General features: G+C 44.2%; 1 protein-coding gene across 1 annotated transcript in view; it reads left to right on the top strand.

Annotated features, from left to right (window-relative positions):
* The window catches only part of KCNK9 (potassium two pore domain channel subfamily K member 9), a 378,456-nt gene that overhangs the window by 182,550 nt on the left and 181,972 nt on the right, over positions 1-13,934 (top strand). The window lies entirely within an intron of this gene.

Genomic DNA, 13,934 nt, shown 5'->3' with positions numbered 1-13,934 from the left:
TAAACGATTTGGATAGAGAATAATTTAAATATTTTTTTAAGAACAACATACTGTAGGACAAAGGTCTATTTGTGGACTCTCGATGGCATACGCGATCTTCAGAAACGGATCATAATTTATGTTACTATAATATCGGGAGAAAATACTATTGGGAGTTTATTCATCCGATATGACCGCCTGTTCATCATAATATGTGTAGAGGGTCATGTGACCCAAATGGGAACTCTCTGGAAGGCAGAGAGTGAATCAGAAGATTATGTTTAGTGGATCTCATGGACTGATTTAACAACTGTTATGTTAATGGGAATTTGTATAACGCTTTTCACCATTGGTAGGATCTCAACATGCTGTAGATTGAATGCCCTCGCGGACCAGAGTCCAGGTCAGTAGAGATAGTCAGAGCAGTAAATAGTGCGTGTGTGCACTCTGTATGTGTGCAGCCAGACCACATTTTTCATGATGGACAGATGCATTCTCATGCTGGAAGTAGTGTGCAGAGTATGTGAGACAGGTAGTATATGTGCAGCTAGGCTGAACAGTCATGGGGCGGCTACATTCAAGTGGCGCTTTTGCTAGTATGTGAGATTATGTATGCAGCCAGGCCGAATTTATCGTGGGGGATAGCTGCATTCTAAACTTGGGTGCAGTGTGCACGGTGGTATATAATTGTGTGTGCAGCTAGACCGAATTGATCATGGGGGATAGCTGCATTCTAGTGTTGTAGGTGCTGAGCGGAGAGTCAGGGTAGTGGGAGGTATGCGCGAGTATCCGTGGGTTTGGTAGAGGCCCCCCTCTCCCTAATTGCCTTCAATCTGCATGAAATAAAATAAATTAAAAATCTGGACCTTCCTTCGTTTTTATAGGGCACATGGGTCGCGAGAGGCAAAAATGCTAAGGGCTCGTGTGGTAGGGAGCGAGGACACATGAGCCACAAACCTGTGGTTCGCTGCTGCATTATTTTCAGGTGCTATTTCTGTCTGTGTTTGACGGACCACTTTGAAGACTCTAGTGAGAGGCTAGTAAGGAAAACTGGGGATCCTGTCAACTCTGTATATCTCAAGCCACTTCAATGATACCTCGCCATTGACTGTGCTAAACACGCACTGTGAGCATGTCAGTCATATGTAGGGTGGGAGAGGTGGAAGGAAACCTAGGAATGTTCAAGTGGCTGCATGCATGCGCATGGAATGTCTGGATGGAGGTCTTTGCAGTAAAATAGATTGCTATGGGCTCGAATGATCATCGGGGTCTTGACAGAGAAGAAGGTGGGAAGGATTTTGCTGATGTTGAGATGGTGGTGTTTGGTGGTGGAGTTAATGAAATTGCAGAGTGACATCTGTCGCTGCTGAAATTAATGTATGGAATGAAAAACACTTTCAAACTACGGCGTGAGGCTGGGAAGAAGGGGGAGGCAATAAACCTGAACTGGTCATTGCAGAGAGCTGCTTGGAAAGGTCAGCGTTTTTATGAGTTGTTATGACTCCAAGTGGCTTGGCGAACAGGGGGATGAATTTCAAAAACAGACTCATGATAGAGTGAACTGGGCATGAAGTTGAAGGAACACCAGACCACTGAGAAGGAGGAGTAAACAAGATAGGAGGGACATACACTGTCAGCTTTTGTCACAGTTTTATTACACGGCGCAGGCCAACCAGGGAACTACTTCCCCTATAATGGATGTGTCGCACAAAAAAGTGCTTTTTATTTTTAATGTAGTACGGATTTCTTTTAAGTAGGCCTCCAACCCATCCAGCGCCCAACCTCCACAAACCCCCTCGGTCACAATGAACTAGGAACCAGGCCGGTGTGTATCAATAATATATTTATTAATTTATTATTCAATGTAAAGGAGTATAATCAAAATACAGCAGCCACCAAAGTTGTGGCAACCCAAATGCAATATCCTATCTAGAGTGACCAAGTGGAAATGGGCTGTTTCATTCTCTTGTGTTATAATGACAAACAGGAAAATACCATCAGGTTGAAATAGACTGTTAAACTCGCTTTTGTTTTAATGGTAAACCAGGAAAATAACAATTCCAAAAAAATGTGTAGCGTCTACGGTTACACACTCCCCCCTGCAACACACACCCCCAAACATCAATTTCAACTTGACTCCTTTGAATGGAAGGCAGTGGCAAGGAGCAGGTATCAGTTTTGGGGTAAAGCCCACTACCACAAGATGGGAAGCCAGCAAAGAAAAGGGAAAACCCATTTTTGGAGCAAAATGGGATTTCGATTATTTCTCACAACTGCTAGGGTACAGAATAGAAGAACATTCATATTGCTTACACTTAGGAGATAGGCACAGTTTTGGGGAATACTAATCAGCACACCAAGGCAAAATAGAAATGAAGTAGGAAAATCGCTTTTGAGAAAAAGCAAATGCAAAGGGAAAATACAGTGGCAAATGGAAATTCGTTTATACTGGGGCTTACAATGACTGGCAGCTCAAGGAAGAGGTTTACCTTACAATAGGAAAATCAGTTTTCAGTGACAAGGACAGAGGCAAATAACAGGGAGACTTCTAGGCAAAAGGATTGATCACACTAATGAACCCAGCTGGGGTTTAAACTGACAGATACAAATAGGAATTTGTTTGGTAATGCACACAGACAAATTCAGTTTTTAGTTACATGGAGAACAATTCTTTTGAGGCAACACATTAATCATAATAATAACTAAATAAAAACACCAGGAACAAGATGGTTGATTTCAAATTGCCAAAACAAACACACGTCTTGGACTTTTCAGAGTCTCGTACCTCAAGACTTCCCTAATCAACTTTTCACACAACAGAGTCTCAGGTCAATTCGCTACAACATTTTATCTTTTCACCAAATGTTGCCCTAGTCTTTCTTGCCCTTCAACCACACTGAAATAAAACCTTGTGTATTCTTATCCCTAGGTAGCGCTGGTTGCTCCGCTTATCTAGAGAGAAGGGATAGTAGAGAGAATACTTGTAATGGCCACCAGGGCCTGTGTTGTCTGCCTTACAAATGACATTTTATGTTTTTTATTCAGTTTCTTTGTTTGTCAAAAATATTTAAAAAAACATTCCATAAAAGTACTGTCACCTTTATCTGTGTTTTGTTTGCAAGCAATTAGATCTGTGTTCTTCCTGTACTTCTTGGAAGAATCTTTTATTTTTTCCAACCTCTCACCATATTGCTAGTCAGTTTTATAAGAAGAGGTCAGGTTGAGCCTACCGGTTTTACTTACCGGACAGTACGCACTCTCAGCTTTGTGGTTTTCTAAATACATACACACAAAACTGACATTACTTTTATGGAATATGTTTTTTATTATTTTTGCCAAACAAAGAAGCTGAATAAAAAACATAACATTTCATTTGTAAGGCAGATGACACATGCCCTGATGGTCATGACATGTGCCTTTTAGAATAATCTTAACAGCTAACTTTATGGTGTGTACAATAGGTTAAATAGAGAAACAGAACAACCAGCGCTTCCTAGGGATAGGAATACACAAGGGTTTAGTTCAGTGTGGTTGAAGGGCAAGAAAGACTAGGGCAACATTTGGTAATAAGATAAAATGTTGTAGTAAATTGGCCTGAGACTCTGTTGTGTGATTTCAAATCGCAACAATCTTGTACCGTGAATTTCAATGGGGGAATTCATTGATTTACTAACAAAAATACTAAGGATTTACACAGACAACTGAGAGGTTTTTCAAAGGAGATATGCTAACATATACAGGCAAACAAGAGATTATTCTATGAGGAGATGATTGGGCTACATGGACAATTGGGGTTTTCAAAGGGAAATATTTGATGTACTAATATAAAAATGAAGGGTTTATTCAATTTAGGGCTGGGGTTGTATGCTACTTACAAAGCAAGCCTTGGTTTAGGATTCAGGAAAGCCAGTGGGATCTCGGGACACTCTGGAGAGATAGGGCAAGGGTCTGTTCACTGCACTCTCAAAGATGGTAAGGTTCAGCAGCCTTCTCTCCTTCCTCCTTCTCCTGTGTCCCCGGTTTTTTGTGTGTCTGTCCTGAGTCCTAGTACAGTCCCCTTATATAGCGCAAATGACAACACTAATTTTACAATCTAGGAGGAGTACCCTGTAATTATTCCTGCCACTAGGATTGGACAGTTACCATCCCTCTCTCCGCCCCAGTCAGGACTGGTTCAGGGGAGGAGAGCACCAGCTGTCTTTTTCCATTTGTCATCATCCTTTGTTCTCCTTTGTCGGATATATCTGTTATATCCTCTTCCACTTGTGAAGTGTCTGATTCCCTGTCCTCCCCTTCCTCCTCACCTCTTATTTTCTGATGTAATGCAAGCTTCGGGTTATCCTGAGTTCGAGTCTTCCCCTTTTTTTTTTGCAGATAAGGACGACCGTGAAAGGACGCCACAGTGACACCCAATGGGTGAACTGTGGCTACCCTTCTCAGCCGTTGAACTGTGGGGAAAAAGCCAGAGGCATAAAAAACCCCAGAAAGGTATACTTCTGCTGAAGAGATGAGTGGATCAGGAAATTCCAGGGATGGTAAACATGGGCGTATAACCAGCAGTAGAATGTCTGAGTACCACGGGTTAAGTGTTCCGGTAGCAACAATACAATTCAGGAAGAGGCAGGCAATCCGTTGGGCAGGCAGGAGTCGGTACACTAGAAGTACAAGAATACGCCAATAGGGAAGAGGCTAGGCAGTCCGTAGAACAGAAGGAGGTCGATACACAGAATGGCAAGGCTGGAGGAAAAGGGGAAAGGGGCGGAGAGGAAAGGAATGAAAGAAAGCAAGCCTTAGGGAAAATAACACAAGACGGGAGGAAGGGACCGGTGGAAGATGGGAGCGGAAAAGTAGAAGGAGGAAGGACGAGGATACGGCGGCGAGAGGAAAAGCTAGAGATTCAGAAAGGGAGGACGGGGAGACAGGAGACGATAAGGAGACAAAACACCGAGGAGCGAAGTGTAAGGCGTACGGCAGCGCAGTCGATCAGCGATACTGTTCGTTGCAACGCATCCGACACCGGAAGTGAGTGGCTAAAGAACCGGCGTCGGAATGCGTAGAAAAAAAAGACTACACCCGTACTCTGCTCTTCGTCGTACGTGAAGGAACCAGCAATGGAGGATGCAGCTTCCATTTAGCCCAAAGCCGCCAGGTTCCCTGAGGTGTGACATCCTTACAACTTTTTGGCAAAAACAAGTTATGTATCATAACTTCATAATTGTACTACCCACTCCCATATAAAACATATATTCTGTTTGAGCTGATCATGGGGAATTAGATAAGCCAACCGCCAAGTCTGTACGATGTAGCATGGTCTTTTTTCAGATTTCTGTCGTTTTTATAAAATGTACAACAGTTATGAATTTGTAAATTATCAAGCATGTTCCTAATTTCATTTTCCACCTTTTCATCAACTCTCATAATTGTCATATGTTCAGATCAGCCAGAAACCTAATCTAACTGGCCATTACAGCTCCCAGAGTCACAGGTAAATGCATTGTATACCCCTAAAACCGCCTGGAAATTACATGAACAATGGCATAAAAATGTTATCAATTCTGAGTCTGATCGATGCACAAAATGCTTACAATGAACATAGTCTTTTAAATTAATTGGGAGTGTCTCCTATTCAGCAAATAGGAGGCAGCTTCATCCGCCACATCTATTTGTCTCCCTCAGCTCGCCTGTGACCAGAGGTTTTTTTTAGACTCTTTTAAGTCAGTGTGGGCTCTTTTGAAGTCGGGTGCAACAGCGTCTCACACCTTTTTATCATGCTTCTGCCATGGATGGCCTTCTTTGAAATCCCTGCTTTCCTGCCAGCCAGTCTGCAGAATAGGGAATTTTGACACCTTCCGCAGCATAAAATTTATTGCGGGGTTGTTAGCTGGGAGGTGTGACATCCAGCTGGAGTGGGTCTTTTCATTGTGAAGTTTTTGCACCCAGCCAGAACAGGTTTTTCCTGAAGTAATTGGGCCTCATTACGACTTTGGAGGCAGCCATGCCCTTAATAAGGGCATGGCTGCCTCCAAAACCGTGTCCGGGTTCCCTATATGGGGAATTACCGGCCCATTCCGAGTTTGGAAGGCCCGGTAATTCCTCCTTCAGGGAACCCTGGCCCGGACCTTCCCCATTCCCATTTGAGCCCCCATAGGGCTCAATGGGAATGGGTGCGGGAGCTAACAACGGGGCGAATACGACTGGCCAGTAGTTAGCTCCCTGGTCCCCTCGCGGGACCCGCTCTGGACGTGTGGTAAAACCAGACATCCACATCGGGTCCCACGAGGGAACCTAGTAATATTGCGGAATGGGTTTAACGGGGCCACCACCATTAGCGGCGCCCGTTAACCCATTCCGCAATACTTATAATGAGGCCCATTGTCTCTTATACTGTCACTGGAGTTTTGTGGGTGAAACATAATATACATTTGCTTTGATCACCCCACACATCATGTTTTGCTTTCCTGACTTTTTTCTGTGAGCAGTGATATCTTTTTCCATTGTGGCTTTTTAAAGCTGTTTTTAATTGCAAACACATGTACAGGCCGTTTTTGCTTTTAATGTTTACAAAACCTGTTTTCCATGTCACAGGATTCTTTATTCCTCCTTCTTGGGTGGATTAGCTGCTTCTTGACCATTGATAATGATAGGTAGGCCCCTTTCCACATGGCTCTCAAACTTTACATGAAACAAAAGAAAAAGCCAGGTCATTTTTGTTGCAATGTTTAAATGCCTGCCATTCAAGTGACAGGAAAAGCAAAAGCTAGTTCGTTTTTGGTTGCAGGGTTTAAATTGCTGCTGTTAATGTAAAAGGGACTTCTGTTTGGGGCCTTTAAATGCACCCCATAGGTAGGCAAGGGTAAATTCAGTGGAGAGAGGGCAATGAAACTCTGAATGGAGTGGGTTTAAAAATGCCTACATTTGAGATAGTGGGTGATCCTTTTGAATACCTCCCGTCCCCGAAGCGGCGGAGAGTTGAGAGACAGGTATATAGTTAGCAGATTGTCCTGGCTAGGGCAGCTCTTCTAAAGGATGGGTAGAGCAGTTGAAGGGGGCTAGGTAGGATCACATTAGAGGTACGATGTGTTTAATGATGTGAGGAGTGAAAGGATTAACAGGGGGGTACATGATTGGCTGAGTGGGGGAAAGTTTGTGAGAAAGTGCAACACGAGGCTCAAGGATGCAGGTAAGACGTGGGGAGAAGGTGGAGGAGAAAGTGAAAAGTTGCGAGGGTGTCTCGGATCATTGAGATTTTAGAGGAAAAGTAATGGGCCAAGTCACTAAAAAAGAGCGAAGATGAGGTGTATCAAGGATGGGGCTGAAAGCATGGATTGGCGGGTAGAGAGTAGTTGTGGGGGTAAAAACGGAGAAACATACCCTTAGGAAGAACTCACACAAAACTCAAAACCCCATGCACAATGTTCACCTTTAATATCTATGGAAAATGGCCTCTTCCCTCTACTGCGACCACTTAAAACGTGCCTGCTGCTGCTTCTGAAAACACATATATCTCAGACGCCTCAGTACACCGGCTTAATTACAGCCTCTTCCTTTTGCTGCCAACCTAATGTAATATGCAACATGTTTGACTTTAAAAAAAAAAAAGACTTGCGATGATTCACTGAGTTCTGCAGTGCAGTAAGCAGACTGTAATAACAAACAAATCTGCCTACATCTCTAAAAATAAGAGACACTTTGGCACATTAAATACAACAATATTCTTCCCCCTCATCAGAGCCCTGTCTCGAGTCGGCTGCTCGCTGCTCATTCCTAACAAAGATGGCTGCCTCCCATCCGAAGGGAGGGGGGCGCTGCCAAGTGCGTCACATTCGAAGGAATGGAGACTTTTGCCCAATTATTGAAAGCGCTGCACGCACATACTGACTTTAAAGTTCCTCACGGGCTGTCAAGTCTCCAGGAGGTTACTTGAGGCAGTGGGGTGGGGTGTCACAGCGCGGTAGCATGGAAGCACGGTGGTGTTCACTGACGCAGCCACTGGCAGCTCCTCTGCGCCTTTGGAGAGTTCACGTGCAGGTCTCGGATCAGTAACCGCCATCTCCGACATGCCAAGGTTAAACATTAGACCCAGTCACCATGGTATCGTTGCAGATAACATCCATACTGTTTCTAACACCGAAAGGGGATGGACCATGGAGTATGTTTTTTTGTGTTTCATTTATTTTCTTTTATTTGAATTGCTGTGGAGCGCTGGCCATACCCAGAGGGTCTCAGAGTGACTTACAAGGTTTCAAAGGGAAGAAGTGAATATGACGTTACAGGACAGGATAGGAAGATGAGGACAGGATAGGAAGATGAGGACAGGATAGGAAGATGAGGACAGGATAGAAAGATCATGGTAGGGAGAGGAGAATGGGCTGGATTAGATGTGGGGGTCATTGACCTTAATAGGTGTACTGAGGCCCACCAATCGTAACATAAACATGTCCAGTCCCTTTTAAACATCTATAAATAAGGCCAGTGCAGGGCACGTGATATACTTTTCATAAGAGCACAGGTCTGAAACCTGACGGCCCCCAGATGTTTAGAACTCTGAATTCCATGATCCTTAACCTTTAACAATGCTGGTTAGGGCTGATGGGAGTTGTAGTCTAAGACATATAGAGAGCCAAAGTCTGAAGCATTACCCTGCACTAAAGCCCCGAGAGACATTTGGGGCGGTATTGTGCGGTTGAACCAATTGGTCACCCACGTTATGCCTTTTAATATATATATTTTAACTGTAGTTCTCTATGGTTTTTGGAGTCTCAGCGAAAAGCGAGAAGTTACTTAAGGCAGTGGGAAAAAGCAGCAGTGCAAGGTAGCGCTTGCTGATGCTGCTACTCCGTGGCGCTTGCTGATGCCACCACGGCCAGCTCCTCTGTGGCGCTTGCTGATGCTGCCCTAGCCAGCCCCTCCATGGCGCTTGCTGATGCCGCCGCGGCCAGCTCCTCCGTGGTGCTTGCTAATGCCACCACGGCCAGCTCCTCTGTGTGCTTGCTGATGCTGCCACGGCCTGCTCCTCCGTGGCGCTTGCTGATGCTGACACGGCCAGCTCCTCCACAGCACTTGCTGATGCCGCCACGGCCAGCTCCTCCGTGCTCTTGCTGATGCCACCACGGCCAGATCCTCAGAGGCGCTTGCTGATGCCGCCACGCCCGCTCCTCCATGACACTTGCTGATGCCATCACGGCTAGCTCCTACGCAGCACTTGCTGATGCCGCCACGGCCAGCTCCTTCGTGGCATTGTGACTCTGCTGATATTGATATGTATACAATTCAGTGCAAAGAATTAGTTAAAGGGACGGTAGGATTTCGTTTTCCTTTGCTGACAATATTTAACATCAAATTAAAACCTCTTTTATTGACCCCGTGAAAGGGAATGTTTGCTTGACAATGCGCACATGTCCTTTCACATGCCGTTTGTGATTTCTTTGCCCTATTTCTCTGCCTGCTTCATATAGCGTTTGTTTCATCTGAACATTTGCTTTGTGTTGTTATGTTTTATTTGTGTGTTGTTATACCTTTACCTACATAGTGCCATCAAACTGGTTTTGCTGGTGATTTTCAGAAAATGTTTGCTTAATAGAAAAATGTTCTGCTACTTCAAAAACATGAAATTCCGTAAAAGCTATTTCTTAAAGACACGTTATTGTTGAAATGAAAAGCAACAAAACCCTGAACATTTGCCAGTTATGGTTTAACTCATAGCTGCACTGATGCCAAAGTAGAGCCGTAGCACGAATACTGCCATGTACTGCTCAAGAGGCCTCTCATCTGTGAAGTATGCACTGGGTACGTGGCGACGTCACCACAACTTTTCCCTTTATTTTCTCATCATCTCCATCATATAGTGTCTAGCTGTGCCCCTGCCACTCAGGATTGGATGCATGCCCTTTCTCGTCCTAGTAATGTATACATAATGGAACAATGGAAATATGTCCTTCCTTCCTTCCTTCCTTCCTTCCTTCCTTCCTTCCTTCCTTCCTTCCTTCCTTCCTTCCTTCCTTCCTTCCTTCCTTCCTTCCTTCCTTCCTTCCTTCCTTCCTTCCTTCCTTCCTTCCTTCCTTCCTTCCTTCCTTCCTTCCTTCCTTCCTTCCTTCCTTCCTTCCTTCCTTCTTTCCTTCCTTCCTTCCTTCCTTCCTTCCTTCCTTCCTTCCTTCCTTCCTTCCTTCCTTCCTCCCTTCCTCTCTCTCCCTTTCTCCTTCCTGCCTTCCTTCCTTGCTTCCTTCCTTGCTCCCTCCCTCCCTCCCTCCTTCCCTCCCTTCATCCCTTCTTCTATTGCTCCCTCCCTCCCTCCCTGATACCCTCCCTCCCTCCCTCCCTCCCTCCCTCCTACTGATTCCAACCCTTTCCAGCCAGCTTTTCAAGCTACAAAGATGTTTATTTTGCGCTTCGTAGTTTCCCACTGCGATTACTGTTCTTCTTTTATGCTTTGTCTCTCTGCTACTGCCCTTTCCCAGTCACAATTTCACTTTAATTCTACTGTCGACATTTTCACTCCCTTACACGTTCTCACATTTCCCCTTTTCTTGTTTATTTTCACTAGGTTCTTTTTTCACTATTATCACTTTTGTTATCTGTGCATTATCATTTAAATGCATTCGCGATCTGTGTTTTTTCCTTGTTTCTTCATTGAAGCCATGTTGTCTCTTTGTTCATTCTCTCATCGTCTATTACTTCGTCCCTGTGCCCCATGTGCGCTCTCTGCCACTCTTGTTATTTCCCACTCATTACTTGAGACTAAGGCTAGGACTGGGTGAATGCTGCAACCTACCGTTGTCCTGAATTGCCTGCTTTGCATGAATGGGAATGTCATGAGAGCTCGGAGAGTGGACTGTGGTGTGAGTGCTGACTCTGAATGTGCCGGTGATTACTCCCGTATGTACTTATTGCATTACATTACATTACAAGGCATTTATATAGCGCACTGTAGACCCTCAGGCATGAAGGCGCGGACAACAAAAAAAAGAGGAGAAAAGAAGGGCCCCTAGTGCCCTAGAAACAGCAGAAGTGAAATGGATGGTACTAGAAATATGTCCTGTGTACGTTTGGGGCTGGCCTATTCTGTACTGCAAATTAACAAAGCTTTCATTTTGTACTTGCCATGTCTGGTCATTGGTGGTAAAGACCTCTTTGGAACAGTGAACTTACATGGAAAAACCTCAAATCGATCTATGTGGTTTCTTTGAATGTATTTGCCGAAATTACATTTTGCCAAATTGTCTTTAGCTTCTTTTAGCTCACATCGTAGGGGAAACCTCTGCATGCCCTCTTACCTACCCCTTCACCTTACCTTTCTGTATACCCAACCCAAACCCACCATCAATTAAGTACGCAATATGAATCGCGCGGGGGGGGGGTATTACCGGTCAGGATTAAAAAAGGATATGTCTTGTAGGAAAACAGTGCAAAAAGGGGCTTAACCTGTCACTAGTGCCTGAAAAGGTGGATCAGGCGGACAGGATCACTTCAAAGTACCGGATTATAATCGTAGGCAGTTCGACAGTGGTGAACCAGCCTTCAAGCTGCTGTGCTTGTGAGTTGAACTGGATTTGGAGGCAGTGAGTCATGTTGATCCCAGGTGGCGAGTCGGCATAGAGTCAGTTTCGAGCAGGTGCTCTGTGCGGTTCAGTTTGGCATTGAGCGATGTAGGTCAGGTGGATTACCAGTAGTGGTTCGACAATCGAGCATGGTGTGAGATGATGACTACCACATGTTCGGTACGTTGAGTGACTCGATGGTCAAGCAGTTTGAGATGACCTGGATGCTAAGACCTGGGGGTTTGATGCTTGGTTGGTTGCAGCAGTTGAAAGCTGTCTGTACGGGGAACTAGTGGTCGAACCAAACAGATGACGGGCTCTGCTATGGTTATTTGGCATCGATCTAGTTTGATGATCCAAGAACAGTGGTTCACAGATTGAGTGAGTGCCAAAGGCAGCATTGGCGGTTACTGTTGGCTCCAAGGGTGTCCGACGTAGTTCAAAAATGGCTTGAAGTGGTTTAATCTTCAACTCGCTGGCAGAAGGCTTTGGAGAGGAATGTTCTCCTTAAATAAGTAACAATGGATTCTTCCTTGAGGCCTGGATGGCCCATAAGTGAATCCCAGAAGGGATGGGAGACCACCTCTTTTATAAGCAAAAGGCCACAAGGGATTGTAGGAAAGCAGCCCTGCGTTTTGGGGTCTAATCCCTGTTTCTTGTGACAAATGTTGTTTTCCTGTTTGCATCATACTCAAAGTGCTTTATGCTAAAGCAAATTTAGGAGACAGAAAGTAATGTGATGTACAGTGAAAATCAAAATGGTGGAAACCTTCCCCAATTGTGCTGATCTCTTACTGACTCCACAGACCCACAGCATCAGAGGTCCTTTCATACCCAAAACCCTGGTTTGACAATAGTCATTTTGTTAAAGGTGTGCACTTTTATTCCTGTTTCTCAGGACAGCTCCTGCTGAGGGGCTGCCCTGCTGGAGAGAGGTGTTACCGACCTCAGAAAGGATCAAAACAGAGGCAGCTCCCACCAGCTATTGTACTGCTGGGTGCATCAGAGACAGCCCGTCTAGGAAAGATATTGCCATCCTGTCCATGGCTGGCATGGGCTCACACTGCCTACATATGTATAATATAAATCAGATGTTGCTTTAATAATTATGTGAATTACCATCCACAATGCCCTCAACACAGGAATGGCTTATGTTAATAGATTACTGCCAAACGAATGGTAGTACATCAATGCTCCTCCAGGTCCTCTGCTTCATTTAACAATTCAGGCATATCATTCACGTGTGTCATTTCTCAAAGGATGTGCATCAGACAGCATCCACTATTTGAATCGTTTTTGGAGTTCCCATTTACTGGGGCCAATAGCCAATTTCAACTATGTGCATATTAAAAAAAAAAATTTGACCGGGAACAAAATCTGGTAGATTTGACAACTAAATCCACTAGTGGCATATGCATCATGTCATTACAACAAGCTGCCTGTGTTTCTGCTTACAGTATCTCTTTTCCTGACAATGACAGTCTCTAGAAATACCTGAAGATAAAATGTGATCGGGTTCATATTTTTGAGAAGGTTGGGGCCAGATTAAAAATCCCAAAAGGGGAGCCCAATTGTAGATTATGTGGGGAATCTGTGTTGGAAATTCCTGTGCATCTCTTGATTATATGGAGTAGTCTGGAGGTCATTTTTTAATAAGACATTGATGGCCTATGTCAATTTAAACCGTGATTCGGTGGAATAGACAAACATTTGTGACTAATTTATAGCAGGTAATATCAATTTGATTTAACGTTTTACTACATTTTGGATATTTGTACATGATGTCCTTTTGGATTTTAACAGGTTTTGAGATGTTCGCTTTAGCAAACCTTTACTTAACGTTCTAGCAAGCTTTCGTTTACTTAGAACTGCAATATAGATAGCAATCATTGACAAATAACCTTTGATTTGGAATGCCTGAATTAGTGTATTGATGAAGCCATGGATTTTACTGTCCACCCACTCCTAGCTTACTTTCCTTTTGTTAACTTGTATCCGTTGTTGTTGTGCTTGTACTCATATGAATTATGCAATGATAACACGTCTTTAAAGACTGCATTACCTACAGAAAAAAAAATACAAAATGTACATCGTATTTATGTGATTTCTAATCAGAGGAGCTATATTTTAAATACAGCCTCTGTGCCAAAAATGACTTTGCTTTCAACCCAGCCGTCAAAGGGGCACCTGCGACCTTTGAACCTGCTCTGTGCCACTGGAAAGCAGGAGACTGATGCAGCGGGGCACAGGGGAGACTATGATTTTGCCTCAGAGCTTGATGAAAGATGGGGTCTGGTTAGCAGTCCACCATTTCGAGGTGGCATTACCTGTATTGTTATATTAATTAATACAAATCAAAGAAGCTAGGGCTCCTACACCCTTGCCAAATGGTATTTCCTCATTTCCTCACAGTTCCACCCG

This window comes from Ambystoma mexicanum, chromosome 5q (genome assembly GCF_040938575.1).
Source record: "Ambystoma mexicanum isolate Mex_15411 chromosome 5q, UKY_AmexF1_1, whole genome shotgun sequence".
Lineage (NCBI taxonomy): Eukaryota > Metazoa > Chordata > Amphibia > Caudata > Ambystomatidae > Ambystoma > Ambystoma mexicanum.
The sequence above is the reverse complement of the archived record's forward strand: the minus strand, read 5'-3'. Positions and strand labels throughout refer to the sequence as shown.